This window comes from Rhopilema esculentum, chromosome 17, assembly GCF_057945365.1.
Source record: "Rhopilema esculentum isolate cy_ngs chromosome 17, ASM5794536v1, whole genome shotgun sequence".
Lineage (NCBI taxonomy): Eukaryota > Metazoa > Cnidaria > Scyphozoa > Rhizostomeae > Rhizostomatidae > Rhopilema > Rhopilema esculentum.
Genome location: NC_142831.1, coordinates 4255893 through 4278058, shown reverse-complemented (window position 1 = coordinate 4278058; position 22166 = coordinate 4255893). Strand labels below are relative to the sequence as shown.

Below are 22166 nucleotides of genomic sequence, written 5' to 3'. Positions count from 1 at the left end.
TATTGGGTAACAAAATGACTAGATTGTGGATTTCATCGTCTGATGATAGGTCAAATAGAAACAAAAATGTTTTAAAGCGTGCAAGCATGAATTGCAAAAAGACTTGGCGATACACAACGCTAGATATGCAGAAGAAAGTTTCTCTTGATATTTTTCTTCTGACTGTCCTCAGGTTTTGTCTCTATGCAACCATAACCTCTGCACGATATATTTTTCATAAACCCACGAAGAGAATAAAGTAGAGATTGCCAGATTGTAGGGATCAAAAGAGAATAAAGAAATCTTCTCTGAAATTATCAAGCAATTCAAATTTTAAATGGTAGTTAGTCTGTTCCCCAAAATTTCAGTCAAGAAAATTTGGACTGCACAAAAATTAGCGGTGAAATAAGTAATACAGAAAATGAAACAGATTCATTGTTAGTCAAATACAGAAAATACATTTAAAGCAAATTGAAGAGTGAATGAAAAATTCTTCTCATTATCCATTAAAAAGTTTTGCAAATCATAGTTGAAGTGATTTGTATGTCGATGACATTTTCACGAGACGAAAAGAATTGTTTCAAGTACGGTGTGTTATCATATTATCAAAACCATTTCCTATACGTGATTTCATTTGCTGAACTTGAGTCTATGCTTAACTCAAGTTACTTTAGCATGGTGTTCTTGATCGTTAAAAAATGATAAAAGTCTTGATCAATTGACAGCATGGAGTGAACAGAAGTAAATATGGAAATCAGGTGCCTCTTTTTCCACTTTGAAGTTACATCTAGCGTGCCATATGCGTATCAAATGGCCACCACATGCTCTGAAAGAATAGCCCCAGGAAATTTTCTTAACACTTTGGGTTGTGACTGATCATAGCAATGAAAATATGAAATTAAGCATAAAGAGAACATAAGAAGTTTTTTGATAGATATAATCAATCCTCTTACTTAGCCAAAACTTATTCCTATTTTAGTAACAAACATTAAATTTACTCTGCAAAAAGGTAAATATTGCTAAAAGATAATAATTTGTCCCAGTTAGTGTTGAAATATGATAATTTGAAATTGCAATGCAATTCTGATGTGAAGTGGACGAGCGGGAATGCAATTCTGATGTGAGGTGGCTTTGTCGTGATGGATCATAACAGCTTTTAGTTACAATTGCATGAAATTTTCTCGTGCCGCAAAACTCTAGACACCAAAGAAATACTACTAGTTATCCTTCAAAAAAACACTGGCACATTTTTCTACTTGTATAAGAGTTCTCACTGGTCCAAAGAAAAATTCTGCTCTAAATTGCAACTCTGATTTTCACGCTTAATGCGACTTTCAGGCAACTTCGGTGTATAGAACACGATGTTTCTAAGTTGCAACTCTGAGTTTCACGCTTAATGCGACTTTCAGGCAACTTCGGTGTATAGAACACGATGGTTCTAAGTTGCAACTCTGAGTTTCACGCTTAATGCGACTTTCAGGCAACTTCGGTGTATAGAACACGATGTTTCTAAGTTGCAACTCTGAGTTTCACGCTTAATGCGATTATCAGGCAACTTCGGTGTATAGAACACGATGGTTCTAAGTTGCAACTCTGCGTTTCACGCTTAATGCGATTATCAGGCAACTTCGGTGTATAGAACACGATGTTTCTAAGTTGCAACTCTGAGTTTCACGCTTAATGCGATAATCAGGCAACTTCGGTGTATAGAACACGATGTTTCTAAGTTGCAACTCTGAGTTTCATGCTTAATGCGATTATCAGGCAACTTCGGTGTATAGAACACAATGTTTCTAAGTTGCAACTCTGCGTTTCACGCTTAATGCGATTATCAGGCAACTTCGGTGTATAGAACACGATGGTTCTAAGTTGCAACTCTGAGTTTCACGCTTAATGCGATAATCAGGCAACTTCGGTGTATAGAACACGATGTTTCTAAGTTGCAACTCTGAGTTTCATGCTTAATGCGATTATCAGGCAACTTCGGTGTATAGAACACGATGTTTCTAAGTTGCAACTCTGCGTTTCACGCTTAATGCGATTATCAGGCAACTTCGGTGTATAGAACACGATGTTTCTAAGTTGCAACTCTGAGTTTCACGCTTAATGCGATTATCAGGCAACTGTCTGAACTTTTAATGACCCAGGTCCTCGCAAAATGTTAAAGCGGTAAATAACAGTATGAATTTTTGTGTTGTGTTTTGATTATTTGAAAAGTACGGTGTTTTAAAGTGCGGTATACTTGCTATGAAAGCTGGTTTAATGTGACAATAGAGAATACAATAAAAATGTTTTTTATGCAGGTTTGCAACATCCAAGATTTTGTGAGAATACCTATGTTAGATTAATATTTTTGTACTAACAACAATAACTTTATGAAAATGCTAGAAATTTTATCAACGCAACTATTGAAAAGCATTATATGTTGCTAATTAGCGAATGAAAAACACAAGGCAGAACGAAATACTGAACAATAAAACCTGGCATTCTAATGAATCCATCAATCCTAGAGCATTCATTTACCATTTTAAAATAATGAAAAAGTCAAACTAGTTATGTTTTTGACATAGAAGCTTCCTCAAAGCCCTAGATTTCATTAGCAATTTTTTTCTTTTTTATAATCACCTAAACATTTTTTAAAAAACATATACAAATTCACCAGACGATACCACAGGCAGCGTGGAATATTTTGAAATTATATAGCATTTGAATGATCAGCATTTGAATATAATGATTAGCATATGAAAAAAGCAGACCATCTACAGAAGATCGATCATCAAAGAATTTCTCAAATACAGTATAATAGGACAGTTAATCTGATAAGAGCGTTCAGCTGTTGGTTCACATATTAGAAATCAGAAAAACGCAGGTTTGAAGAAAGTACAATAATTGAAGGCTTAGTCTCAAAAATACTTTAACGCGTCCAAGGCATCGTATTCTTTCAGCATGTAGTATCGAATCTTGGTTAGCTTTTAAATGAAAAAAGTATTTTACGTTTAACAGAAAACTGAACATTCTCAAATGTTTTATAAGAACATCTTACCTGAATTTTGGAGCCAAGCATTAACGGGTCTCTTGAGCAAATCTTCTTTGAATTCTTCGCAAAATGAATAAAGTAGTTGACTTTATATACATCGAATCAGTACCTCTGAAAAAAAGCAAAATGGACTATCATATGTCTGTACTGAAGACACGTTTCTGAACAAAATGATATACGCCTTGAGTGAAGTGCAGCGTTAGCAGATGACCAAAAGCTTATCATATCACTTTATAAAGACAGATCCCCCTGCGTGGCATTAAATATTCAGTTCAGCTTCTTTGCTGTGTTTGGATGAAAACAATGTTGCTGCCACACAGCTTAAGTAGAATAGTAGTGATTCTCACAAAGACTGTATGTCACAATATAATAATGAATAATCTTAGGTTGTTGGCCATGAAATTTTTATGTACCTTCAAAACATCTAAACCAACCTGTGTCGTTTGAGATGGACCGGGTGTTCATGAAATAGACCCGGTGCTCATAAAAATGCACCCACGATTAAAACCTGAATTGATTTATAGACAATTGAACCGGTTTTTTATGCTTACGCATTCTCAAATCATCTAAACCAACCTATATTATTTGAGATGGACCGGGTGCTCATGAAATAGACCCGGTGCTCATAAAAATGCACCCGTGGTCGATAAACCTGAATTGATGTATATTTCATACTTTGTATTCTCAAATCACCTCTTTGAATAAAAATACAACACAGAAATGGGCAGTACCTTTAGCTTCTCAGAGCTCGGCAGAGGCAAAGATTTCTCACACTTAGTCGTTTCATTTTTCCGATATTGAAGGAACTGAGTTTAATCACCGCCAATAATTACAAAAATGCCAACTTCAGGAGAATTCAATGAAATAAATTACATCACCAGCTAATTTCTTAAAATTTGCAGAAAACAAGAGCTAAAACGGTTATATTCCTTAGCAGTCCGACTAAAGGTAGAAAAATAAAGGTGCAATTGAACCGGTTTTAAAATTTAGAAGCCGGTATTTAGAAGCCTGGACAAAACGGATTTTGTCCTTTCATTCAAAATGTGTATCTATACAAAAACCATGAACTAACACGGGTCCGAGTGAGGTTTGTGACCAAGAGGTAAACATTTCAGAAATTCCGGGTGAGAGATAATTTTTTTCATTCATTCATTCATTCAATTCCTTTAATTCTTGTTGCCCCGTCGGTTCATCGGAACTACTTTCAGGGGGGGGGAGGGGGGAATAGAAATCACAGAAAGCAGATAGATTAAATGCTAATTATAATTGCAGCTCTAAAAAAAACAAACAAAGACCCTTTAATTACAATACTAAACAAATGATGTATCTTTCTATAAAATTCGATCTTCCGGTTTCTTGTTTTCATTATCAAATAAATAGTGAAGCGGAAAGAAGAAACAGAAAAGCCGCGATAATCTCCAAAAAAGTATTGCATTCTCTCAAGCCCCAAAAGTTCGGTGTTTTTTAACACACCACGAGTTGACAACAGCTGACATGACGTTGATGAAAGTTAGATTCTCGGAATACACGGGTCATAAATGGGTCTTATCGAGTTAGGGTCTTGCATATCTTTGTTGATTTGCTGCGCTATAGTAACTTGATTAATAGGCAATCATGGTACATGTCCTTCGCTAGCTTATATTTATTAGTCGCAAAATAGCAATAATGATTAGAATCGCCTTAGGAAAACCACAATATATATATAAGGTTTATTGCTAGCCCTTTGCAATGCTTCTTTTTAAGATTCTATATACCGCGGCGCTAAATAAAAGCCGATGAGGAACGTTGATTACTTAAGTACTGATTACAGCTATAAGATTGCCGGGTTTATTGAATAGTGAACCAAAAAAATTAGTTACTTATTTTTGCAACGGAACGATATAGGTTGTATACAATGTAGCTGTCATTTATCATCTTCGTTGATGAATCGTTGTTAGAAAGCAATTTCAGATTGCACAGGGTTAATTAGAAATTGGCGTTGTCTTGTAAAAAAAATTTTTCTAGACTTAAATGAAAATTGCTGTATATCTTTCTGTCATAATTTTATATAATTTTACTTAATGTTGGTTTACACAGTAATAGCTAATAAATAGCTAATTAACACCAACATTTAGCAATAAAATTCCAAATTTAAAAAAGACATACATGCCTGGAATGGAGACAAATGTAGCTGCAAAATATGTAAATAGATAGATTATTATTGTACTTTTTTATGTATAGTTGGTATTAATTAGTTTTACATAATTATCTATGTATATCAACTATCGCTCAAACCAACTGTAAATAAAGAAATTATTATTATCATTATTATTATTATGATCCGCTTGTTTGGCTTTAGTTTTGAATTCTTTACAATTTTCTGTCGACCGACTACAGTGTTCGGCTTTTTTGTATAAACGATTGATTTCGTAAATCATATGCAACTTAAAGTTATTCACTGTTTTGTATATTTCTATTGCTAGTAGTTTGAGGTTCTTTTGATGTATCCTAACATTGTTTGTTTTTGAGAGAATTGGTTCAAAATCACAGTAAACCACTCTCATTCCCCGTTTATGAATACGTTGGAAGACTTTTGGCTTCAATGCATCCATGAAAAAGGACAGTATTTAAAAAATCCAAGCATAAAAGTCTTAATCAGTAGTGCTCTTTTATATTCATTCATAGGGGCGTATCTGGTCAGGGAGTTTATCTTTTACTTGCTCCCTTACAATGGTTTTTTATGTGTTCTTCAAAGTTCAGTTTGCTGTCTAAAGTCACTCTAAGTTACTCTTTCGCTTTGATGAAGCCCGTATGCCGGGACGAAATAATAGCCACGACTAATTTATGTGTGTTTGTTGTTGTTCATTCTCGTCGCATTGCGGTTTATGTACTACTAATCTTTTCAATTGTGGTATTTCCTGTTTTAACATTTGCTTTTCCAGTTCTAGTTTGTTTATGTACAAGGATCATAAAGTTACCTTTGTCTTCATTTAGTAACGATAAATTATCCTTAAACCGTTTATTTAGAGATGCTACTTCTATTTGTAATTTATAGGTTATTTCATCAACGTTGTTAACTTCTTATAATATTGAATTGGCATATGTAATCATGAAATAGAAAGTAATTCTTAGAAAAATGTTGAATAGCAGGGGGCCGAGAACTGATCCTTGTGGAGCTCTTTTTGTAATATTTCTCAACTTGCTTGTTTAAGAGTTAATTTTCACTCTTTGAGTCCTCTCCTTTAGGTAAATTTGTAATAACGTTAATACATTTGCTTGTTTCATTGTATTGGGAGACTAACTAATTTTAAAATAATGGTTGAAAAGAATTTGAAACGATTCAGTAAGTTCTTACAGTTACATTGATTGTTTGATAACTTTCGATGGTATACCATCAGGTCCAGTTGCCCTTTTTGAATCTAAAGAAGTTATTTTTGAGCTATTGTTTGCAAGGACACAGATTCAAAGTTGAAGAGAGCTCGGTGATTTACTGGCCTTTTAGCAGCACTGATACTAGTGTTGCTTTTATTTGTTTATTAAATTTTATATATAGAATAAAAGCTTTATGGATGTGTTTTGTTATTAGGAGATGTGTGGTTTTTCTCTTATGGCCGGTTTTTAGAAAATCTAATGACAGTTTTATGGTGTTCAATGCCTTGCTCAACAGTTTCTTGATGGTTCCTTAAGGGTGAAACTCGTAGTTGCAGCGTAGAACCGTCGCGAAACTCGTAGTTGCAGCGTAGAACCTTCGCAAAACTCGTACTTGCAGCGTAGAACCGTCGCGAAACTCGTAGTTGCAGCGTAGAACCTTCGCGAAACTAGTAGTTGCAGCGTAGAACCGTCGCGAAACTAGAAGTTGCAGCGTAGAACCTTCGCGAAACTCGTAGTTGCAGCGTAGAAATGTCGCGAAACTAGTAGTTGCAGCGTAGAACCGTCGCGAAACTCGTAGTGGCAGCGTTCTATACAACAAAGTAAGTACACTTTGCATATGCGTACTTAGATGTAAATGTAGGCATAAGGTTTAAGGAATAGATTTAGAAATATAGCTACTCCAACAGTGAAAATTTTCAAGATGATGGTTTGGTTAACCTAACAGCATGAACAAAAAGTGGTTTTTTTCTTAGGTTCTCAACAAGGTGTAGGTTATTGTGGTGTTGCTTAAGATCAGAGATAATTTTTCTTTGAGAAAGTATCTCCCTGTGATTAAGGTCTTGCTGTTAGGGCTTTGCAAGGTGGAAGAAAATCTCAAATTCGTGTCTTTGTTTTAACGATGGGAAACTCGAATCTGAAATTATCGTGCGTACCCCTACAGTTATCGTTTCTGCAGCGTGGAATTTCAAAGCATGTTTTTATCATATTCATGGAGTTTAAAAAGCCCTCGAGAAAAACGCGACGGATTCCAAAAAATAATTTTTCTCAAGGGTGAGACTCAGTCATTCGGACAGATTTTTTTCAATTAATACAGATTTTCCTGGATTTTAAAAAGGGTTGATTGGTCTACACCTGCAACAGATGTTAAGCTAGCTTCAGATGTCATTTGAGCCTAACGGTCTGTCTTTATATCAATTCCTATATTAGCTTAATGAAATTTTCATCAAAAGATATGCAAACCTAAGTTGACTTGATCGCTAGATTTAATTCATACGAAAGAGGTGCTGTACCATCACATATGACCATGAAATTGACATACATAATGAACAGCATTGGGCCTACAAAGAGGCCTTGTGAAACACCATTTAATCAACCCTTTTTCTTTAATTCAAGCTCTCTCATGGGAAGATATCACTACCTCGATACTTTACTGGGATATCTACACTGCTGTTAAGCAAAGCCCAAAACGAAACTAAAGCTAGCATGAATGTATTTTGCCTCAATATTTCTCTCTAGATTAATTGAGGCCGATAAAAAATTCATTTCGGGTAAAACTGAATTTCATTTCGGCAGAAGTGAAATAAATGGTGTTTACATTGTAGGACAACAATTTTAATTCGATTTTATTTCATTTAGCCCCGAAATGGGATCTCATGCTGGCACGAGAAAACCGAAATGATAAATCCCGCATCGAGTTTAATATTTGCAGCAGCGGGTTTGTCTAACAACAAAAAACTAAGCAAAAATATCATTTCACTGATCAACTCTTTTCTCCAAGGTCAGCCCGTTCCAAGATCAGATCTAAAATCAATTCTCTTTAACGCCCGGTTTGTAACACACCATTTTTTTTGTTTTCTGACAAGCGGTGCTTTTCTTTTTTGTATGGTTTCTAAAATAAGACACTCATGTTTTCGTAAGATATCGACCAAACGTGTAACACTTGAGTCCACCGTGAAAGAAAATCATAATTTACTTAGAAATCTATTCCACGCAGCTCAAGCTCAATTCCAATTTTGTGTCACTGGTAGTCTGTATCATTTTACTTTCTTATTACAGATATATAAGAACAATATTTGCCATCAGTTTTGCCCTTCGAGAAGGTCCTATTTTCGTGGTTGGGGGAGTGAACAACCCCCCTCCAATATATCCCCCCCAAGTGACGCCCCTGCTGGCGGAAACAGAAAGACAGAATTGCTGTACAAAACCTGAAGTGTCTCGATCGCGATGTTCTTATCAAACGTGTTCTTATAATAAAAAGTGTAGCAGGAAGAAGGAAGAGTAGACAAAAATCCGTTATCTCCTGTTCACATGTTACCGCGATGATCGGAACGAAAATTCAACTTGCACGCGTCAGGATCGTGATAAGATTCCATTTGCGAAAGCTTGATTGAAACGGAGCAAATAAAACATTCCGAAATGCAAGGCAGGATTTGAAAAACACTTATCCTTAAGACGTATTGTTTAACTAGATACATATAGATTTCACAACTCAAGAGAATTTGAAATCTTGTCGGTTTGTTATCAGCTATGATTTATTCGCATCGCAGTTTTGAATTTGAGCAATTTGCTTTTTATTATGCAAGCAACTCCTCCTTATTAGTCATGATTTTTGAGAGCTTGCGTAGCAAGCTAGCTCTTTGAATTTGACCCTTATCTCCAATGGCGTCAAAAAAGTTTACACATCTATTTCTGAGGACAAAACTTGAAGTTTTTTAGCTACTGTGTTTAAAATAGGACCTGCTATTTGCTTGTTTTTTTATTCAAATCACTCTCAAAGCTGCTCCTCTACCAGTCAGACATCCTGTGCTTCCCGCAAGAATCCATTCTCAAGTCATTGCTTTTTATTATACTTATTTTATTCCAAGTTGTTTGCCTGCATAACATTTTAATAGAAATGTCTGCGCTGGTTAGTTGTATGCTATTTAAAGTGGTACTTTTTTAAAGGAATAATTTTAGCTTTTCTGAGTTATTTCGTCTTTCTGTTAGTCTAATAAAAGGAAAAAAGATTTGAAATTGGTTTAAACAAATTTGGTCTAGTAATTAAATGCTACAAAAGGTATTATCAAATGACGTTGGATTTTTAGAAATTTATTATAATAAATGAAAATTAAGGATGATTATGCAGTAATTCAGGTTGACCAGAACAGGCTCATGTGCTGTAGACAATTGGCAATCTTTATGGTTCTTTTCCATCATTTCCTTTGATCCTTAACCTTTATATCATACTTCAACAAAAGGAGGACGCTACAGGCCCCCCCCTCCCCCAGCCCCCAGGTTCTGGTGTTCCTGAGGTAGTTCAGTGTAGTTGGCTTTAATTACCTTTAGTGTAGCTAGATTTTGTACCTAATTTGAATAAATGAACATGTTTTGAAAATTACTTAAGTGGAAAGAATATGCTAATAATATGTTATTTATTGAGGAGTTCTGCTTACTTTGCTTTCCGGTTAAGACCAATTATACAAAAGTTTCAAACAAATGTTTTTTTTTTTATTTTTTTTATTCATAGAAATTAATAACAATACAATTTTACATTGACTATACCACCCTAATTACTGTACTACACTACGGGGACGATAGCATGGGGAGCGAAAGACAATGACTACCCCCATGGCCAATACATAAAAACACACAGCATTAAACAAGAATAGAAAGTAAGATTACTAAAACTAGGTAGACTAATTACGAATACAGGGTAAACAGACAAAAAGTAGATGCTAATGTACAGGAGTGTGCAGCAATGGAATATTTAAAAGCGTTCTGAAGCATGAATGAATTTGAAAACAAATGTTCATCGTGGCTGCAGAATAAGATCAATAACTTTTCCAAACGGTATAAGAGACTTCTTAGAACATTAGGATTTCTAAGGATTGTTTGGGAATTTTCTTGACAAGAAAGATTTTTCCGAAGGGGTACGAAATTTTCAAAATATGCCCTTCAATTAAATCTACGTTAAATTCATTTCATTTGACATCGAGCTTTTGCTTAGCACCGGGAAACTTAAACTTTCAACAAGACTTTCAACAGTCAGAACCCGACGACCCACTATCTCTTTGATGAAAAACCGTGTCTAAAATTCAATTCCACTTTAGTCAAATGATGTAAAATCACCGGCACTGATTAATTACGTTTAAAATTTTCAAAAACAAAGTAGCGCTTAGAAGTCTAGCGGCATTTTTTTCAAAACAGTGATCAATAGAAATTGATAATAGCAACGGCCCTAGGAGATAATTTCTTATACATATTCTTGTAAGAAAATATACTTTGACAAAGAATGTGAACCTGACATCTGCGGCCCAGATACTATCACCGTGAAAGGTCTCGAAACACTAGCGTTAATTTTTTATATCGAATTAAATTTCCTCTAATCCAATTAAAAAGACTTTGCCAAATACTTTGTTTACTTCAAAAATCGACACGGCAAGGAAAAGTTTTTCAATGGGTAGTATGACATTTGTCTACTTATCAACAGTTTTCTGAGAGAATCAGGACTCGAAGTTTTAATATTCGTTTTAAAAAGGTCTTGTAGGAATTTTTGGGAGCGCTGAAACCCCCAAACCCCATGCTTAAATCGGCCATAATAAAGAATATTAAAGAAAAAAGTCTCAACCATTATCATGGATGAAAAGCTGTTTTCCAAAAAGCTGCACTGCAAAATATACTTCTTAACTGGTTTGTCATAAACTTCTCGATGTCATATAGACAGAAAATTTCCCTGGTGGTGACATTAATTAAGCGTGAATCAAGAAGTTGCAATTTAGAATATCTTTGTTATACCGACAATGTAGATTGCAGGTCATCAGGGAATCGCAGCTCAAAGGGGTAAGGAGGTGCTGTGGGTAAGGAGAAATTGGGGTGCTAGATATGGATCAGATTTTAGTGCCAAGCACTTCAGGTGACTGGAAAATTATGGAAACTACCGCCTAAAAAAATTTAGCTTTCAACTTTAAGATACAGAAGGTAAGAAGATAAATTAAGTAAATTTTTGCAGTATTTTCTTACTATTGACAATCAAACAATGCTTTTTACAGAATCAAGGCAAAATTTACTGGAGGACACGAAAATATTAGAGGGTTGTCACTCTCTATACTCCCCGGTAAATCCATCCCTGCCTGTGGTACTCCCATTCCATGCGGTGAAAATGTCATGTTTTTTTCTCTCATAGATTTGCTAATTCTATCGTATCAATACTCTCGATCTGAGAGTTTTCAAAGTTCAACTTGTTACATCTACAGATAAGAACAAAACGTCATTCCATAGAAGATAAAATCAATCACCTTCATATCTTTACCTGATATGGTTACCAGTCATTTCAGTTTTAAACCAAGTGCCTTGAATTTAGTCGCCCACCTTAAACTTGCTCTACTAATTACAAAATTCATAGTCAAGAGCATTCTCGTTTCATGGGATATCTGTCTGGAATGCTAAGGTAAAAGTAGCTCCCTCCATCGCTCTGTTTTCAAAAGTAGACTAAGTTAAACAAGCAGATGTTGAATTGGCATTTACTGTAGCTTATGATTTAAAACCTTTTCTTTATTCTTCGTTAGTTTTGTGATAAATTTTGTCACGCCACCTTAAAAGCCGCTATTTTTGGCGAAATTCGAAATTAGCCTTTCTCTTAGCATTCGCCGAGAGGAAATTATTCTATAGGCTACAAGATTTCCACTAAAACAAAAGAATTTTTATGGATTTTCAGTGAAGAGAAAGGATTTTTACGAAAGGTATACGAGATTTTCATGCAGTTACTTGCTTCTCGCCATTTGGCATATGAACTTCTAAATTAAGGTTTAAAGCTGCAGTTTCTATATCTTTGAATTAAGTTAAGACTTCATCAGAAGAGAAGATCATTAGAAAAGGGCATTTACGCTCTTTGTTTTTATAAGAACAATTTTATAAGAGCACGAGCCTCAAAATTGGTCAAAAGTTAAGAACAAGCTGAGGCTGAGCTACTGTCAAAAACAATTTTGCAAATATGTGGGTGTTTTTCGGTAAATATTCAAACTTGTCGACAAATTAAGGTTGTCTCACTAACATTGCTGGCAATCGAGGCCTGAGCCTGGAGCAAAAAAGCTAGACTCTATTGATTTATGAACAAAAAAAGAAAAACCCAGCCTCAGATTTTCAAGAAAACTAAGAACAGTCATCCTGAACTTAAATTTTCTTATAAAAAGAGAGTTTTTGAAATATATATTGCAAGGTTAAACATTTTTTCAAATCAATGTGCGCTAAATCTGAAGAATACAAAATCTAATCAATTAATAGACAGAAGCCATTATAATAACGAAATCAATGTAAGTAAATTGTACCAGGAAAATTTCTTTTAAAATAATGAGCCATTATGTTTACAAAGAAAGCTGCCAGACAAACTGTGGCGAACTTTTAATTTGCATACACTACAGACTGAAAGAAGCCAAAATATACGATGACTCTGCTGCTGGAGTGTATAAAAAGAGAGAGAGAGAGAGGAAAGACGGTTTAGAGCTTGATGAACATGTATATCGGGATTTTATTCATTAGCAATAAGTCTATTGAAAGGCGGCCAATGAAATCTATGCTTAGGTGACAGGGTAAGAAAATTGGAACAAAAACTTGACATGGCTGCGCAATTTTGTAATTTCGAAATGAGGACAAGTAACAGAAACTTTTTTGGTAGAAATAAGGAAGAAACTTGAAATAGCTTCCAAGACGAAAACAAGCACCGGCGAACTTCAACCTGCCTTTTGTGCGTGGGTCTTGATTTGAATTTTTTCTCGCCTCCTCTTTGTATCGAGGTCCAATGTTTACCACAGGAAAGTTCATTCAAATTGGAGATAGATCCTGATAGGCTTTCTTTATGAGACATGCAAGATCTAAAAGATATTGCATGCAGCATGTGAGAGATTCTGTAGCATGCAACATATGGTAGACTTTGCAACGTACAAAATGTGAGAGATTTCGAATCCCAATCTACCTCTAGAAAAATAAAACCTAGCACCATTGTAAAGTATAATTTTTTACATTCAAATTGAAGGCAAAATATCTGTCAGAGTGCTAAAATATGTTGTTATGTGTCCCAAAATGGCATGTCATTAGAAATTTTGTCTATTGTCATAAGTGGGAAGGGCTCCAGGTGGCAAACCGTCTGCAAAACACACATGTTTTCTATTCTTGCGAAAAAATGAGAATTTTGAGGTTCAAAGTGGATATGAGATCCTCTTATTTTTGTTGCCCCTACGTTGATAATTAGATATAGCAAAAAAATTTCCATCTCTTTTGAATTGCAAGACATAGCCTTTGTTACAAAAAAGTTTTGTCACAGCTAACAGAAACTCGACTTTGGCTTATTATACCATTAGTTAAAAGGGATAGCCACAAAACTTAATCAATTTCCAAATGAGCTAATTCTATTTAGTACTAACCTAATGAATTCTTTTTCGAGAAAAATGCAATCTGGAAGTCATATTTTTTAACCGAGATCGGTGAATATTTTTCAAGGGATACAATGAGCTGTAACTACTTAAAAACAGGCGCTTCCACTAATTGATAGTTTCTTCCCAACACAACTTATAAATATTAGAACAGATTAGAAATTAAATTGATTTGCTTGGGACAAAGCCTGTGCATATCATATGTGGACATATCTCAGTCAATTTAGCACAGACGTAGATGGTGTTGCACATTTTGTCAATATTCTACAAGTTACCCTGAAAATTCCTTAAAAGGTTTTTTTATCGTATCATTGCTTAACCATTTTTAATTATTTTCAAAAATCAAAATGAAATATGAATTAAGACGTCTCAGCCTTAAAGTCAAGTTTTCTAAATTTTTTGAAGGCATATTTTCTTAACAAACTTCTCTAGTGCCGTAGGGGCTGCTCCAAATGTTCAGAAAAACACTTTGTGTTACCCTGGGAACCAGAGCCACATAAATTCAAAAGTGGAATAGAAGATAGGAGTGGAGAAGAAATGGGGCGTCTATCTCCTCCACTTCTCTGGTTTCCATTCTGTCCATACGCTCAAAATTATGTGGCTCTGGTACCCAGGGTAACTTGTGTAGACAACTATGAACTCCTGGGGTAAAATTCCATTGTTTATTAGGCCAGGCGAAGAGTAGGGGAAGTGGTCGTCCGAAAGTGAGATTTGTGGGAACAAATGCTTTTGGTCAATTCGAGGGTGCCGATTTCGAAAATCAATGTTATACGGGGATTTTGGGGCCATCACCTTCTTTCTCGTGTTTGAAGTCTTGTTTTTGCGTATATGAAGGTAATCAATGAGAAAACAGTTTAAACGAAAATAGATTACAATTTAAAAGTCGATTACGCATATTTCCTGGCATAAATGCTTAAAATTGAATCTAAAATTGAATGGGGGCCAGAGCCTGGTTTTCACAAGAAAATTGTTTAATTGTATATTTTTATCCTTGAATAGACATTTATAAAGTTTAATACATCTTTTGGTGGGGCTAATTTTTAAATTGTCGTCCATATGAACTATGCAGTAGTATTCATTACTAACTGATAAATAACACTAATTGAAAACTACTGGCTCATCTTAACTTAGTTTAATCGTTTGAAAGCTCCTCAAGATCCTCTTCTGACTCACTGCACACGACATCTAAATGTAAAAATCTTTTTTACTTCAGTTTGTTTTAGCGAAAGCTCCCAAGTATGTTCTTTGTACCAAGTATTAACCTGACAAACGAATCCTCAATCATCCCAACCATGATATATCTACTAGGAAGCCCAACTTAAGCATCAAATCACCTTAAAAATCATAGCGATTTAGATTGCATGCATAATAGGAAGCCTTGAGTTTTCTTTGCATGGTAGCAAAAGATTGAAATCTTCGATTCCTTTTTTCTTTCGAACTTCTGCACTAAAATTTTTGGATTTTCTTTGATTTCTATAACACACACGACAAACTTTGTTTAATCATTGCCTGGCTTATCCATTCTCAATCAGTTGTGTACCCAAGCTCATCCGAGTGTTCTAAAAAATATCCCTTTTCTCTGACTTCTATTTGAACTATTTATACCCTTTTTACTGAAATATAATACTAGACTTTGTATAAAAGGAAAAAGTGAACAGAAGTTCCTGCTCTGCTACACTATGATTCTGTCACACTATTTTGGCTAAAGCTGTACTTAGACCCCGTTTACACTGTCCCGTGCAAGTTTGGAACCGTGACAAAACTGTCGCGGTTCGCCCTTCCGTTTACACTAGCACTGTGGAACCGTGACGATTTTGCTCTGCTATCCGGAACAGTTTGGACCCTGCTTTGAAAGCGAACGAATTTTGTACCGTCACGGTTCCGTTTTTGAACGGGACAGTGTAAACACCTATCCGAGACGATTTTGTCACGGATTCACAAAGAGGTCTTTTGTATGGCTGTTTCAGGTAATCGAGGCTTTGATTGTGGCGTAACTACGTTGTCAAATTCTGAAGAAAAGGAAATTCTGAAGAAAAGACAACCACAGAAAAGGCTTGTATTGTTTCCCAGTCCAAGTCTTGATTGGACTTTGCAGTTTTGTAGTCTAAAATAACACTGAAAATTAAAGCCACCTTGTCGTTCGTCCAAGTAAAGTTTTTATCGGCCTTCCACTTCATTTCAACTCTCAATAAAAATTCGATTGTTGACTTCGGCGGCAAAATAAAAGCCTTGGTTGACTAAATACAGCTTCTTCTAAACAATGTTCTGCCATTAAATTCAGAAGCCATTACACTGTACCGGTACAGTGTAAACGGAACGGCTAAACGAAACAATTTGGAACCGCGACAGTGTAAACACTTGCGAACCGTAACGGTACAAAATTGTCCCGGGACAGTGTAAACGGGGTCTTATTGTACAAGACTGGGGTGTATGATTCTTATTTTTATAGTGATAAGTGAAAAAGGAAATAGCCTCTATACATACAAAAATCCATTCTTGCAAATGTTGCATTGAATCAAATTGAGATGGTGCTTTTTCTGAATAGTCTTTGAGATCCTCTGATATTGTCAGCAAAGATATTGCTGCAGCCAAATCTTGGCCTAAACTGGTTGTAGAAAACACCTTTTTAAGTGATTTCACCAAGTTCAGTAAGGTACCTCTTCATCCAAAGCCCGCCCCTTCATTGGACGTCTTCCGAATGAGCTTGGGCACACCTGACAATGTTGTCGGGATTTTTGAAAACTTGAGAGGAGCTAAAACCTGACAGTGCCCATGAAAAAACTTGCCTTCGATTTAAAAAAAACTGGAACCAACCTTCAAGGATTAGTCTGCGAAATTAAGCTGAAAATTAATGAAAGAAATAAGCAATTTTAAGAGAAGCATTCTTGGCCTTAAAGTTTTGCACCCGAAGAAACACGATGCAGGTGTTTTTCTCTAGACAACGCTATCGTATCCACTTGCACCTGTGTCAATGGATCTCATTACTGGAGAGGGTGCCATGAGAAAGACTGTTAGGGCTTAATTGTATGAAACTGGCACAAGTGGCCAATTTTAGCTCCGAAGAACTGTCACCTGCGGATAAATTAAACAGGTGCAACTTGGAACTTGCGGCAGCCAAATTTTTGGTTTGCCCTAGATCTACCAAGAGACAAGTGGAGACCGAAATAATGCTACCATTCCAAACAAGTACACAAAGATTGTGAATATCTTTGACAAATACAAGGACCAGAGAGTTGAGATTAGCTATACGTTTTAACAAGTCCTGACATTAAGGTGTTATATGACTTAAACAGCTTCCGTATCAACGAAATAAGGAAAGAAATATTGTTTAATTAATTTCAGCTTGCAATTAAAGAGGATCGTAGTGAACTCTTTAGCCAGACAGTGATCATTTCATGCAAGTTTCAGATTACTAAAGTTTTAAAAAACTGGGCAGGTGAACACCGACATTCTAAATGTGTTCTTGTCCCATGAATTGGGTGGAACCAAGATTCTCATAGATAATTGTACTGGAAAACAAAGGAAGATAATGGACATGGTATCACGAGGTCTAGAAAATGAAAGCATTATCTAGCCTGCACGCCTTTTCTTGATACAATCATGTTTCCAGCATACGAGTGATCTAAAAAAGGTCCCTTTTCTCTGACTTCTATCTGAACTATTTATCCCCTTTTTACTGAAATATATATCTAGACTTTGTACAAAAGAAGAAAGTGAACAGAAGTTCCTGCTCTGCTACACTATGATTCTGTCCCACTATTTTGGCTAAAGCTGTACTTATTGTACAAGGCTTGTTACAAGGAAAAAATCTGGGAGCTTTCGCTAATACAAACTGAAAGAAAAAGTGTTTTACATTTAGATGTCGTGTGCAGTGAGTCAGAAGAGGATCTTGAGGAGCTTTGAAACGATTAAACAATTAGAAAAAAATAGTTTTGATGCAAAGAAACATGAAGAAAAAGGAATTGCTAAGAAATGTGAATACTCAAATTTAGCTATCAATTAAAGAATTCTCCATACTGAACTTTAGCCGAAATTTCCTTTTAAAATATGCGATGCTACCATCAATTATTCATGAGGCATCTTATGAAATACTTCACACAGTTATAGGACGTTAATGTAATAAAATGCTGTCGAGGCTCCACCTATATTATGTGAATTTTAATAAAGAATATATCTCTCGGTCACACGATATGCTTGCTCTTGAAATGTCTTTTGTCTTGATAATGAAATTACTGCAAAATTGCTTACACTTACAAAGTATGCTCAGTTTAAACGAAATGCCATCCCACTCACTCACTCACATCAGAGCAAAGCAACATAAATTAGCTGAAAATCTATATTTTATAAAGACTTCTTCCGAATTTTTAGCCAATTTTAGTTAATAATAACAATAATAATGATAATAATAATACCTTTTTTACTGTTAGTTTGACAATAGTGTAAACACTAATAAACACTAACATGAAGCAATTTAAGAGATTGCATTATGAAATTCATTGACTGCAAGCGTTACAGGCGCATTGATTTTCGAAGTACCAATCTTTTATAAGAACTTTGAATTGACTTGCATTTTTGGATGATTTTATTTCATTTGGAAGGGAATTCCAAATCTTCGGACCCAAAAAGCTTATAGATTTTAAACCACAACTTGTAGTTTTAACCTTTGAAACAGATAGAGTATCTATTTTTCGAAGATTATAGCTATTGGGTTTTAAGAGAAAGTAGTCTTTCATAAAGGCTGGATTCAAGTTGTGCAGAGTTTTGTAAACTTCTAGTGCTAGCAGCCAAATGGAGTGAATATGAATTGTAGTAGATTTAGCCTTGACTACAAGTTTAGAATACGATGAAGTGTAGTCTGAGAGGCATTTAGTTTGTTTTTGCTTCACAACACCAATTGCTCGGTGCTCCATGTATTTTGGGTAGGCATAGTATCTTTTGATTCTGCTAGCATTATTGATATCAAAGCTACATAAATTGCAACTTGAAGCCCCAGATTGAGATCAAACATTCACGAAAGATATCATGAATTGTAAAGAACAATAAAACTTATATCAGTAACATCGTTAAATTCAGTAACCATGAAGATCAATAAAATGAATTTGTATTGTTTTGGATTTCTACATGAAATATAATAAATTTTTCAGGAATCCTCAAGGTTACCTTGACAAAAACAATCCTGTCAGCGAAAATGGCACAGGTGTAAATTTTCTAATCCACTGACCTTACTTTTTCGTTGCCTATAAATAACCATCAATTTTTTTTAATTATGAGCATTATACTGCGATTGTCAGCCATCGCTGGCAGGGGTGGATCCAGAGCAAATTTAGAGGAGGGGGGCAGTTGGTTGTTGGGGCGCTAAAAAAATTTTCTTGGTTCTCATCCTTCAAAAGGGGAGCACAATTTCCAGAAAGGGGTGCCAGACTTGTTTCTACTCGGTGAGAGAGGGCCAACTGCCCCTAGTTGCCCCCCCCCCCCCTTAAATCCGCCACTGATCGCTGGTATCCGGGAAACGCAACCAGTATCAATACTCTAAAATCCCCGTAGTTTCTACAATAAGCAAGCATGATACGGAAAACATAGAACTGATAGTGAACAAGTGTCCTTAGCTTAAAACGCTGTTGTTAAGGAACTAAAAATCTGATAAAGTAACCCTGATATTTTTATGTTACACACTTTCCTTGGATATGCAAATAGTTCTCAAAGTAACAAAATATATCAGCAAAACGACTCTTGCAAGACCAAATTACACGACTTTACAAAAAGCAGTGCCTTACAAAATCGTTGAACCAGTGATGCTGGAACAACTGTAGGGCAAGGGGCGAAGCACCAGGAAAAGGACAAAGCAAAGAAAATTGCAAAATCTCATGTGGTCCCGTGGGCTCGCGTATGCTCTCGCGGGCACGCGTATACTCTCGTGGGCTCGCGTATCCTCTCGTGTGCTCGCGTATGATCTCGTGAGCTCGCGTATGCTCTCGTGGGCTCGTGTATGCTCTCGTGAGCTCGCGTATGCTCTAGTGGGCTCGCGTATGCTCTAGTGGGCTCGCGTATGCTCTCGTGGGCTCGCGTATGCTCTCGTGGGCTCGCCTACGTTTTCGTGGGCTCGCGTATACTCTCGCGGGCTCGCGTATGCTCGCATATGCTCCCGTAAGCCCGCTTCCCTGGGCTCTGCTTTAGTACATTGCTAGCTCTTAAGAGACCCTCCGATATGACACTTATGTGTTTAGCATAACTCTAACCAGGGGTGTATCGCTATCATATAGCAAGGGGAGCTCTTATGCAAAATGTTGCAAAAAACAATTGCAAAAGTAGGAATTGGCTTTTCCCCGCATTAACAAGGGGGGTCAGCTCCCCTAGCACTACCCCCTGACTCTAACGGAAAATCGCATGATACTTGATGTTTCTATTTGTTGATCCAAGAGTATCTTTTCTATAGAAATAAAACTGTTTGCTCAATGTTAGAACAATATTGATTATCTCTCCATAGCCCTTCGCTTAATATTCGCTAACAATATTGAGCTCCCTGTTTTGTTCTCAGCAGCTGTCGCTAAAGTCGCGAATTACAGGTAGAGATTAATTAAAACTATTTAAAATACATTGCACAGTATAACGTTACATAAAACTTTCTAGCAAATGCAAATGCAAATTTTGTTTTTGTTGGTCAGGACTGGAAAGGATTGAAAAGGACTGAAATTTTTTATGCTGTTCATTTCGCTGTAATGTTCGACGCTGATATAGTTAACTTATTTTCAAATATTCAATAATACCTGAGTTTACGTTTATTTAAAGCACGAGTTTGAATTTTTCTTTCCGGTCGCTCAAGTGGATTCGACGTTATCAAAATTCCTTCATTAATATCATCATAGTTCATCATTTCGACGAACTTTTAGCACCTGGTCGCCTCTAAAGAGCCTGCAAGCTAGAAGCTTCTGATTTTTTCTCCATATACTATGAGGATTTTTTATGTTTTTTATGAGGATTTTACATCTTTTTCTTGAAGGTAACTAATACATCGTAATTTCTTAATCGAATTCAGTAATGTTGATGATTCTGTCTATTTCCTGTGTTGCTTCTGTGCTTTTTGTCATCACTATAGGATTTTATTTTTGACTATGCCAAAACAACTCGAATTTTTGGAGGAGAAAGCTACCTGGTCAAATTTAGAGTCGTGAGAAAAGCTATTTGGGAATTGTACTGTAAACAAATCGCCAGAAATAGTATTTTTGTAAATGTCTCAAATTGATTTAATTCTACAATTTTTACAAACATAAGTTTAGCCATGACAAACAGCTTGGAGAAAGACCATTCTAATGTTGATCAATTTGCTCATTTGGAACACACCTCTGTCGAGATGGTTGGTTTACTTACAAAATTCGGCCTAAGTTGTATTTTTTTGACGTTTTTAAGTTGTCACTTTCAAATTTTTCTTTACTTACGTAATTGATAATGTGCTTAAAGATTTTCCCACTTAAGAAACCCTTATGCTTAAATGACAAAATGTTTTCATTTGTGTACACAATTTAGGAATCAACGACTCAGAATTCGTAACAAACTACACATTTTTCGAATGCTCTATACACTAAAATTAGCATTTTTTACACTATTACATAACGATCTGGTTTAGTTCGGATTTCAGATAGAAAACAATGTGTAAAAATAGGATTAAACATAATTTCACTATAGCTCAAATTAGTATTAATGACTTTTTGTAGTTACCAATGCTATTGAAAAAACCACATAAAGTTTTTGTAGGATTCGGTAATATTTAGCAAAATGCATGAATATTTAGAAAATTTCATTATAGAAAATTAGATAAAACTTACATAGGCCTCTCAATGCTTTAACATTCTTAAAACCCATCTGCCTCATCATTTAAATAGCGTTTACAAGTAAGAAAGTTAATTCCCTTTAAATATAAACTCTTTCTTACCTTGATTTAGAAATGAAGTGTGTTGATGTTTCAAGTTTGCAAAATGACGATGGCAGAAGATCATTGAGCTCGTAATCTTTGTTTTGTCTATTTACATCAATAGAGTTAGAAAATAAAAACAGCTTTTTCCAACTTTTTTTATCCCTCTTAGCCGAGTGTTCCTGTTTCTTGAAAACACGAGGCAACTAAACTGAGTTCAAATTCAGCTGTAGGTGAAGTCATTTTAGATAACAAACAAGTGCAAAGTCACGTGCTATAATTTCATGCACCTGCACTGGATAATGAAATCATTAATTTCAGATGGGCCGAGCTACAGTTCTTATTTTTTATCTGATCTGGTAAAGCGCTTGAAAGCAAAGATTAATTTATTTCTTGCTTGCCACTTAGAATTCTTTATTTTTTTTCTCGCATTAGCTGTTCTGATGATTGCAATAATTGATATCTTCTATTTTGTCACTCCTGTGCTGCT

At 35.6% G+C, this 22166-nt stretch overlaps 1 protein-coding gene across 2 annotated transcripts in view; it reads right to left on the bottom strand.

Annotated features, from left to right (window-relative positions):
* The window catches only part of LOC135696602 (uncharacterized), a 33490-nt gene extending 11594 nt beyond the window's left edge, over window positions 1-21896 (bottom strand). Inside the window, exons 1-2 of one of the 2 annotated variants that reach the window (XM_065216049.2) lie at window positions 21698-21896; window positions 3023-3127 (exon numbers count right to left, since the gene is read on the bottom strand). The gene's annotated coding sequence lies outside the window, so the exon portion shown is untranslated. Of the gene's footprint in view, window positions 1-3022; window positions 3247-21697 lie in introns of those variants that run through there. The other variant, XM_089113407.1, reaches the window with a different exon arrangement.
* Window positions 21897-22166: the final 270 nt, after the last annotated feature.